This window comes from Tympanuchus pallidicinctus, unplaced genomic scaffold, assembly GCF_026119805.1.
Source record: "Tympanuchus pallidicinctus isolate F22 unplaced genomic scaffold, pur_lepc_1.0 scaffold22, whole genome shotgun sequence".
Taxonomy (NCBI): domain Eukaryota; kingdom Metazoa; phylum Chordata; class Aves; order Galliformes; family Phasianidae; genus Tympanuchus; species Tympanuchus pallidicinctus.
Window position 1 is genome coordinate 9,690,525 of NW_026294739.1, and position 10,253 is coordinate 9,700,777.

At 47.2% G+C, this 10,253-nt stretch overlaps 1 protein-coding gene across 7 annotated transcripts in view; it reads right to left on the minus strand.

Annotated features, from left to right (window-relative positions):
- The window catches only part of TFDP2 (transcription factor Dp-2), a 51,596-nt gene extending 41,464 nt beyond the window's left edge, over positions 1 to 10,132 (minus strand). For 4 of the 7 annotated variants that reach the window (XM_052686335.1, XM_052686331.1, XM_052686327.1 and 1 more), the window contains exon 1: positions 7,936 to 10,132. The gene's annotated coding sequence lies outside the window, so the exon portion shown is untranslated. Of the gene's footprint in view, positions 1 to 6,114; positions 6,137 to 6,932; positions 7,040 to 7,935 lie in introns of those variants that run through there. The other 3 variants (XM_052686329.1, XM_052686328.1, XM_052686330.1) reach the window with 3 other exon arrangements.
- Positions 10,133 to 10,253: the final 121 nt, after the last annotated feature.

Genomic DNA, 10,253 nt, shown 5'->3' on the forward strand with positions numbered 1-10,253 from the left:
TTTGTTCCTGAGCTGGTTTCTACTGAACCAAGGACGCGTAAAGCCCAAAGCACATGACACACACAGACTGCTTTACTTGAACTGAAGTTCTCCATAATCTAATCTCAGTTTATACCCCGCTCCCATGATTTTACCTTTTGGTCAAGTATTGTACAGCTCTGTGAGAGAACAGAACCATAAGAACCATAAGAACCAAGGTGTGATTTCTTCTAGAACTTACATTGCCCAACCACTTCTGCTGATGCCATTAAAAAGACACCGAAAACAGTAAATTTACAGAAATGGACATCATCAAGCTCCAGACTAGTTAGTTTAGTTCTCCATACATATCCTTCATCACAAGTCAAAAGACAGATCTATTCTGAAGTGACACTGAAGCAAAATTCCAGTAGGAGAAAGACTGCAGAATAGAAACAGTTATCTGAGAAAAATGCTACCTCTGTACTCCTCTGTACATTATTTTCTGTGGTCCAAAGTCATACTTTAAATTATTCCTATAAGATACACATGTTGGCTAAAACCTAGCAGTAGGAAAGAATAAAGCCCCATACCAGAACAGTCTGTTTTCAGCCCTTGACAACAAATCTGTAGCAAACATCTAAGATTTCTATAATTTCCTCAAATTCTGACCAGTACTCTGCATACCAACACTTCACAAAGACCAGCACACACACAGGCCCTCCCCAGCCTCACAGGCCACCTCCCCACAACACAAAGCATAATTCATATCAGGATATCAGTATCAAACACCTACAAATTAAGGCAACTATTTTAGACCACCTAAAATACAAAAGAAATGTCTTCATGAAACACAGAAAAAAGCTGTAAAGATATTTCACACTGATTTTTATCATGATCAAAGAATGCTTTTTTGATTTACTCAATTGAGAGCATTGCAAAGTGGAAATGATTCCAAGTTGCTGGCTCAACTACAAGAATGAAAGTGTCACCAGTTCCAACACCACCAAAAACCAACCTGTATCACAGCTGCCTCTGCTAGAAAATAGCTCGTGTTCCTCACACCGCTCTTCGTAGCACTAACTTTGGAGCTGCAGCACTACAGTGCTGATCTCAGAACAGCAGCGACAGAAAGATTCCTCATTAATCAATATAGGCTCTGTTTTAAACCACTAATTTATGCATCTGCATGGATTAGACCACCTGTTGCACACATGTTGCCTCATTGTATCTCCATTTTCAGACCAGTACAAGTTGAAAATCACAAAGTACTTAACAGAAATCCACCTGCTCCTAGGAAGTGCGGCACCTTCCTGAAAAGCATGTCAGCATTCAACTCCTTTTTGAAGAAATTGTGGTAAAAAGGAACAATTTTAGTAAAAAAAAAAAAAAAAAAAAAAAAAAAAAAAAGTCCACGTGCTAATCAGATGAATTTATTTGTACTGCAGAGAACAAAACTCAACTCTGTTATCAAGATTCTGAAACTGAAATTCTGGATTTTGTACATCTTCAAGAAGATCCCATTGAACAACTTCTTTTCCTGAACCTCTTGAGATGACAGTCTCAGTTTTACCCTTTATGAGGAACAGACATGGCCCCAAACTGGGAAAAAAAAAAGGTACATCAATGTCCACACAGCACCTGGCTCATCACCGAGAGTGGGGCATGGTGCACTTATCACACAGGAATCTTCATTTTGAAAATCATAACAAAAAAGAAGCTCTTAGGAACTCCACCAATGACATACATTACAAATATCTGACAGGAACTACAACTTGGGAACAAAGTAAAAGTTTGCCTTCAAAAAAACGGTCAAGATGATTAAAGAGTCTGAACAAATCTAAGTGCCTTGACTGTTAAAAGGGATCAGAACTTTTAACAAAATAAAATACCTTTACAAGTGAGTTTAAAAGCATCACCTCATCTAGAGCTCTGAAGATTGAGAAGGACTTAAAGTAGAACCACTTTCTGTCAGCAAACAGCACAAACCAAAGCTTTCTGTCAGTTAGGAACATGCCATATTTTCAAAAGCATTTTTTCTTCTAGATGTTCATTTCAACAGTGTGCTGATGATTGAAAACAAAACAAAATGGATCACGCAGTTTTCCATCCAAATGACCGTAAAATGCTCAGTAGGACAATCTTAGTCTATTACCAATAATGCATTAGCTCTTCTTGCCATTAAGCTCAGGTGAAGCACAGAATGCCGTGGGGAAGGGACCCACCCAGCTGCAGCCCCTGCTGTGTGCTGGCTGCCCTGCACCCATCCATCCCAGCACTGGGCACTCCCAGGGACGAGAAAAAGGAAAAAAGCAGGCTTTTTTTTCTACTGAGGTTTCATACAAGCTTCTTACTACCTACCACCCGTTTATATGCTGTACGATACATCAGAGAATGTTCTGAATATTGTCTTGCAATGCATTTTGATTTTGACCTTCTAGACTTTTCAGAGCTATCAATACAGTGACTGATGTACAGAACAGCTAAATGTCCTCTTGAGATACATCTCCCTCCATACCCCGCAGCTGGAAGAATCTTAACATCCAATGAACTCAAGATGATTCTACGTCTGCAGTTAATTAAAGATCACCACGTTACATAGGGATAAAGAACTTGACGACAGGGAGAGACTTAATGACTATTTCCCACATGTTGCTGTTTGCTTGAAGCTTTGTCCTAGTGTGAAGCTATTACTAAGCCTGCTCCTGCGTGGACTGAAGATTATGACAGTCCTCACTGAACAGGAAAAGCTAAAAAACAGCCAGCCAGCCTGTTTTTTGGTTACAATTTGGTACAGTGCCAAAACAGGGAAAAGAACATCTTTCTAGAGATGCACAAACTCTCAAATCTTGATAACAGGACACAGAATTAATTACCTTAAGGGTAGCTCCACAAAACCCGCTGCACTGATGCAAGAACCTGCCCTGCTATCATTGCTCAAAGTCACAGGAGCCTTCCACTTTCTCTTACTTCCTACAATTTCCCACTCCATCCCTATGCTGCATGCTCTCAAGAACTGCCAAAGTGACCTGACCCCTCAGCCAGCCGAGCTCCTAATGGTGTCAGCATCACAAGGGTGGGGCAGAACTGGGGAGAAGAAAGCACTGTGCCTGCTGCACCCCCGGCAGGTCAGACAGTCAAGGCCCATGTGCAGGACAGAGCCAAACCTCAGCTGAGCGAGCTGCTTGGTAGCCCGGCCTGTGGAACCACAGCGTGACTCAGTCTCTGAAAAAAGCATTTATGACACACTGCAAATTAACTTATGGGTTGAAATGTGACAGAAGGTTGGTTATGTAGTGTTTGTATGAAGACTAATCCGAGCTTTTGGAGAGTTTGCTGGAGTGTGAGCATGCTCTGACAATTCACTAGGAAGCAGTGAGAAGTTCTGTCTTCACACCTCAGCATCCCCAGTGCCCTACACAGCACAGTGAAGAACGAGCATTTGTTTCGAGAGACATCAGAAGCCTGCTGTGTTACACAGAACAAACACATACTCTACAATTCTACCATTTTTTATATGAGGTTATTAAGTTTTAAAACTGTTTAAGTGTATTTACACCTGTGAGCTGGATTCTAAATAAACTGAAGCTTGCAGTAATCAGAGCATACATTTCAGAGAACAGAAATGTATTTCTCAAGTTTCTCAGGCTCAATTCTGATAATGAAGGAAAAAGTTGCCTCTTTCCTGACAACGTATGGAGAACCCCGCACACGAACTTTTGGAATTCACTCAGGGACAAAAGCTCATTTTAAAATGCAGTTCCAACCTTAGAAATAACTGCTGGTCACGTTACTGCTCTAGCCTCTAATATAGGTCAGTTAGAATAATTCTGGTAATTACAGCTACTGCTCACGTGGGAAAGGTTCTCTACTTGAGAAGCCATTCTGGCTCCCCATCGGGGACCAACCTGCCAGCAGCAGTTGGAAGGAAGAGGAGAAACCCAACTTTCTAAACAGAGGAGCATGCCCTAACTTCTGAGAGAAAAAACAGAGTCACAAAAAGAATTACCTTCACAGATGGACTTCAGTTTATGGAAGGTAACAAGAACTTCACCTTAGGGTCACAGACACTCTTTTGGGAAGGAGACACCTATCTAGGAATAGGAGAAGCCTCAACGACCATCACCACTTCTTTACTGGAAACGATCAGTCCACACAGGAAATCAAATAAAGTAACGAAAGAGTTCTTTCACTGAAGCCAATAGTGCAAGGTAACAACTTGCAGAAGAGCTACTCCAAGGAAAAATCAAGTGGCCCTCATTCTAATAATGGATGCTACAAAAAGACACAAAGAATCAAAACAGACAGCTGTAATAAAGCCAGCATTCCACTGCTGCATCTGCTCCTTTTTACACTACTTCCTAGCATACAGAAGCACATACTGAGTTTTTCAAACCCCGCAATGGGCATTCATCCCGTTGGTTTTCATGTCATACACACACTGGTACTGTGGGTTGCTCTCCACCAAACACCTGCAATTGTAAACCTGTCTCATTGGTTCCAATGGCTTCTTGGCTCTGCACACACACCCACCTCCACAAGAGCATTTCCTGCACCAGACCAGGCAACAGACAGCTTATTTTCCTTGTTTTACAATCCACTGTTAGTTCATTAGTAGTCGTGTCCTACGAATACAAATGAAAAACTAAACAAGAAATTCTTAATCATGACATCACAAAGTATGCAGAAAAAGCATACAAAGCATGAAGCTGCAACTTACTGAGGCATTTCTAAGAATATTTTTTCAAGTGGCACATCAAAAGAAACGAATTGCCAAGAATGAGAAGAGCTGTAACTAAAAGAACGCATCCTGATCCTCACTAGGGTGAGGAAGTTTAAATGTCAGTATCTATCTTATCTGGTACAGGTGGCAGCTACCCTCCCACAGCCCTGTAAGGCCATTTTAGAGACCAGCACCAGGCACAGTGAAGTCTGCTAACTTAAAATGAGCAACATCACACGTTCCTGAAGGGGATGAAAAGCTGGAACCTCAGTTCCTGCTTTTTGCTAAACCCACTGGAAGATGCAAAAATACAAAGCCTTATCTTCACTCTGTGGTTGCTCACAGGCAGCTCCAGATGCATAGGAAGCTCCTACAATACACACACAAGAACAGCAACAAGCAAGGAGTCCTCCTGCAGCAGGAACACCCCCCTTGCAAACCAGCACTACTTTGCCAGCTGTGTTGTTCAGCTTGCTCCTTTACACAGGATGGTTGTGCTCTAGCTGCTGCATGGAGGCTGCCTTACCACTTTGTAAAGTGAGCTAACCCATTAGAACCCTCTAAAGCACTAGCTGTCCTTCCCATCAGTGCCATATGATTTCAGTAATGCTAATGCTATCAAACTAGCACAAGTCAAACAGCTTCTTTCTGTTCTCCTAGCACAGTGACTTGTGTGCAAGAAGGAAGAGGTTACAAGAAGTGCCAGCACTAAGATGTGGTCAGTCTTCAATGCACCCAATGAGGTAAACCTACTAATATTTAATAATTTCCCACCTCTTCCCTAGTACAGACCTAAACTGTTTTCAGAGCTATTACTTTTAGCTCTTCCAGAGGCATCAGGCTCACCGCACAACAATGTTCCAACAAGAATGCTTTTCTTCTATGCTCTTTCTCCCCCTCAAGACCACCTGTTTGATGTATGTTCATTTCTGCGACGTGAACTTACTCTTCCACGTTTCTTTGAAGTGCTGTATCTAACACCCTACAGGCTACTGCAAACACAAGCTCTCAAAACGCAGTACTTGGCTACATAAAAACACATCTCCATGCATACAGAGCACTGGCAGAACTGGCATTTGTACCACACAGTGGCCATGAGTCTGCCCCATGCACCCCCATCACTTCATCTGTGGATAAGGTAAAAAGTGCTACAATCAGGAGAACCAGACTCAACGCAGGCAAAGAAAGGAAGTTGTTCCTCATCTCTCTTTTAGCAGCATCAATTTATACAGTCAATATACATATATATTTAATAAGAGATCACACTAGATGAGATTAGCTACAGTACAACACAGCAGCCGCGGTTCTGACCTCATTTCCACCACCGTAATTAAGCTACATCTGCGCAGCTGGAAAAAAACCATCAACTGTTAGAAACGTTAACAAAAAGACGCGAAAATAACGGAACCGACTTCCAAAATAAAAACACACACCGCATAACCATCGCATTTTAATTTTCCACACGCCGTGTCTGCCGCACAGCACAGACGCGACCACCCGGCTTTGTGTCCGTTCCCAGCCCGGCGGGGAAGGCGGCCCGCGGCGCGGAGCGGCACGTGAGGGCACGGCGCGAGAGCAGCGCCAGCCCTGCGCTCGGCGGGGACGCACCCTCCGAGATGCGGTTTTCTTCCTCGTTCCGAGGAAGTTCGCTTACGAGCTATTTTCCTCCCTTTGTTCGCACGCCCAAATCCGAACGGCGGCATTCGCCCCGGGATTCACCTCCGCCGCGAAGCCCGTGAGGCCTACGGCGGGCAGACGGGCCGGCCCGCGGCGCTGCCAACTTTTGCGGTCGCTGCGCTCTCCCCCGGGCATCGCGCGGCCCCGCAACCCCGGCCCGCGCCGCCCTCTTGGCACTCAGCACGGCGCCCGGCCGCTCGCTCCCCGCCCCTCGCGGCGCGGCACCCCCGGCCCCGCGGCCCCCCGCGCTGCGGTCGCGCTCCAGAGGGGCCCCTTCAGAGCCGGGCGAGCGCGCGGCCGCCGCAGGTGTCAGGCAGCGGGCCGCCGCACCACCGCCCTCTTCCCCCTCCTTCTCCTCACGCTGCCGGAGCCGAGCCGGGGGGCGGAGGGCAGGGCCGCCGCGAGGCGCGGTGGAAGCGGCGCCTCGGGAAGAAAGGCGCCGTCCCTCCCGGCGGAGACCCCGCGGCGGCTCGTCCGCAGGCCCGGGCGGGAGGAGAGAAGAGAGGAAGGAAGGCGGCGGCGCGGCCGGGCCCGAGCGGCGACGCCGAGGTAACTGGACGCGACGGTCGCTTACCGGCCGCGGCTCCGCTCCGCTCCGCACGCCGAGGACACCTCCCAGCCGGGCCGGCGCCGCGCGCCCGTCGCTCGCGAGGAGGCCCCGCAGAGGGAGCCCGGCAGGGGCAGGCCGCGAGCCCCGGCGCGTGGCGGCGCGAGAGCTCCGCCGCACCTCCAGCTCGGCCGCCGCCGCCGTCGCCGCCGCACCCCGCCTCGCCCGGCCCCACCGCCGCCTCGCGCCGCCGCCGCGCCGCGCTCTGCCCGGGTCCTTCTCCCCCGCACAAGCTTGGCGGCGTCTGGCGAGCGGCTGCTCCCATTGGCCGCCGCCTCGCGCGAGGTCGGGCGCCTTCGGCGCGCCATTGGCCGCGCCTCGTGTGTGTACACACGCCGCCCGCCAATCCGAGGGATCTCTGCGAGGGGGGGCGGGGCGGAAGGGCGGGGCGCGGGCCGCCTCTTGGCCGGGCGGCCGCGGCCGTGTCTGGCGCCGCGCCCCGCGGGGGCCGGCAGGGAGGCCCGTTCTGCGGGGCTCGGCCCGGCCCGGCCCGCCCCGCCTGCCGGCAGCCGCTCCCGCGACGGGAAGCGCCTCGAAGTTAGGGCTGCCTGCCGCTCACGCTCAGCGAACGCTAACGGGAAGCGCTGACGGGAGCCGAAGAGCGGGGGCAGCGATACGGGGCGGCGCCGCACGCGCAGGCAGCAGGCGGGGCTGCAGCGAACACCGCCGTGCCGCGCGGAACCGGAGCCGCGCAACGGTCATAGAGCACACAAACACGGAGCTGGGGTTGGTCCCGCTTTACAGGCACAACAAAAAAACAAACAGCAGAAGCAGGCTGTAAAACAGGGATCCTAAACTAAGGAACGAGAACCGTCTGTTTATTTCCGTGGGATGGCTCACAGCTGGTTATTAATCACAGGCCCAGGAATGTGCTGAGCGTGTGCTTTCTGTTTCTTTTCATCCTCTACGAAATACTCTGTCACATGCAACAAGACCTTTATCAATACTTGCAGTTGCGTAAGAAGCTTACATGAAAGCATTAAAAAACCATACGCAAAATGGAGCGCTCCCTTGCCCAGCTGCCAAGGCCCCAGGCGGCACAGAGGCACTGCAGCAGGCCCCGCTGTGGAGAAGAAAGGAAGGGCAGAAGCGAGCCGGGGTGCCTGGCTTCCTGCACTCCTCCTACGTTCCACGTGCTAAACCCAGACCCGAAGTCAAATACCACCTCAATAAAGTCATTTATGTCTCAAAATGATCTTTTTAGTTCATTTGGTTATTTTTATGCAAGGTTTATGTCAGATGCTATGATTACAAACACGAAAAAGGCATTTAACCGTTGTGGAAAGGAGATGGATGGTGACTGCCATAGTCAACACTGGCTTTCAGCCACCTACAGAATGAGCTTTGTATGCACACACAATGCTCAGCCTGAAGCTGCTGAAACGATCAGTTTGCAATGAGTGTTACTACTTCTGTAAGGTTCTAAACCGATCTGTACTCAGAACTTACATAAATCCCAAACTCAGTCTGAGATCCACACTGAAAATTTGGCTGTAACTGGTCCCTTAGTTCTGCAAAGGCACAGGGATTAGCGATTTCTTCAAGATCCACACTTAGGAAGCTCTGATGCTGCTCTCTGGAGATGGTCGGGAGTCTCAAAGCCTCACCACAACACCGTGCTCCCCATGGCTGGTTGTTTCCAGATCATCTCCCCCTTTCCCTTTTCATAACACATTACTTTGCACTGTTTGCTGATTTCAATGCTTTGCGAGCCCCAACCTGCGCTGCGATACCAACACTAATCCATTACCCCCACACCCATCATTTCTCCTGAACAGTGAGCTGAACTTGTTTGTCTCACTGTAAAACCTCAAACTAGAATGTGGCCCAACCTCTGGGTCAGAACACCTCCATGCTCTGACTGCAGTACCAACACATCTGTTTGGCTGAAGACAAAATGACAACTTTGCCTGTACCTCTGGCCTTGGAACAGTAAGAGGAAAAAAAACAACAAAACCAACATTTAAAAAAACCTGTCTGTATTTCATGCTCCACTGACTGGCAAGAAATGGTTCTTACCTTATTTTCACAAGGCTGCTGTTCAAATGGTGAGTCCAAGCTGCTCCCTGAGATGAGTACATGGCACTAGCTGAAGGATCTTGCTACACAGACCACAACAAAAAGAAGCTAGCAGACTGGAACAGCAATTCATTATTTTGCTTTTCTAATTTCCTTCAACAGGAGAGCATGCATGAACATTCTTGTCAAAAACAGGTGAGAGAATTTTTCATAAAATTAATCGCTAAAGGAGAGAAGAAAATATTTTTTAAAATGGTGGCAAAGCTAATTACACTGAGATTTTATACATCAGTGACTGGATTGTTTCTTAAGAAAACTCACACTGCATCTGCTGAGAGTATTTTCAATTGTTTGAAGATTGTTTTTCTTTCCTTTCTACTTACATTATTAATCCAACAGCTCTGAGATCTCACCAACCCTTCAACTTTTTATGCCATGTTGTCCCAAGTATTAGGAGTTGGAGATCCTCATGAGTCCCTACCAAGTTGTGATATTCTGAGATTCTAAAATATGAGACTATGTATCATCATGGATAATAGCTGCATCCCAATTAGGCAGACCTACCATCAGCACCACATGCATCAGTGATGGCAGGATGCACAAGGATCATTAACACATCTCTCAGCTGAATTCCTGATCTTCACATGACTGATGAGGTCCATTACTGCCCAATCCTAAAGTAAAACATTTGCAGTCTCAACGTGGTACATTTCTTAAAATGACAGTGCTAAAATTAGCAACATTAACTTCATTTTATATCATTACATTTACTATTAAACTGACCTGGTACCAAATGCAAAATTGCATGTATTTTGGCTGTACTATGGTCAGGATGAAAATCACCACAATGAAAAGGTGCAAATAAGGCACACAGCTAGCTATTTTCAAGCAAATGGCATCAACAGAATCAGATTCAGCTCCCATTATATATCTATTTGGGGACAGAGTATGGGAACCACAGTCAAACTTAGAAAACCACAGAACTACAAAATGAACACAAGCCATGAGATGTCATGAAAGGGGTCATAGGTGGACATTAGGTAGACTTTGGTTAATTAAACTCCTTCAATGAGAATGAAGTGCAGAATAACTATAAGCAAGGCCACCATCTTCTGTTCACAATCTTAGAATGATACCCTTCTCTTTTTGGTCTGGGAGAGCATTCTTGCCAGTAACATTTTCTGAAGTAGGAAATTATAATCTGAAACTGATTTACTTGTAGCCCTGTGAAACTTGTAATAATTTAAGATTAGTGATGAACAAATTAGC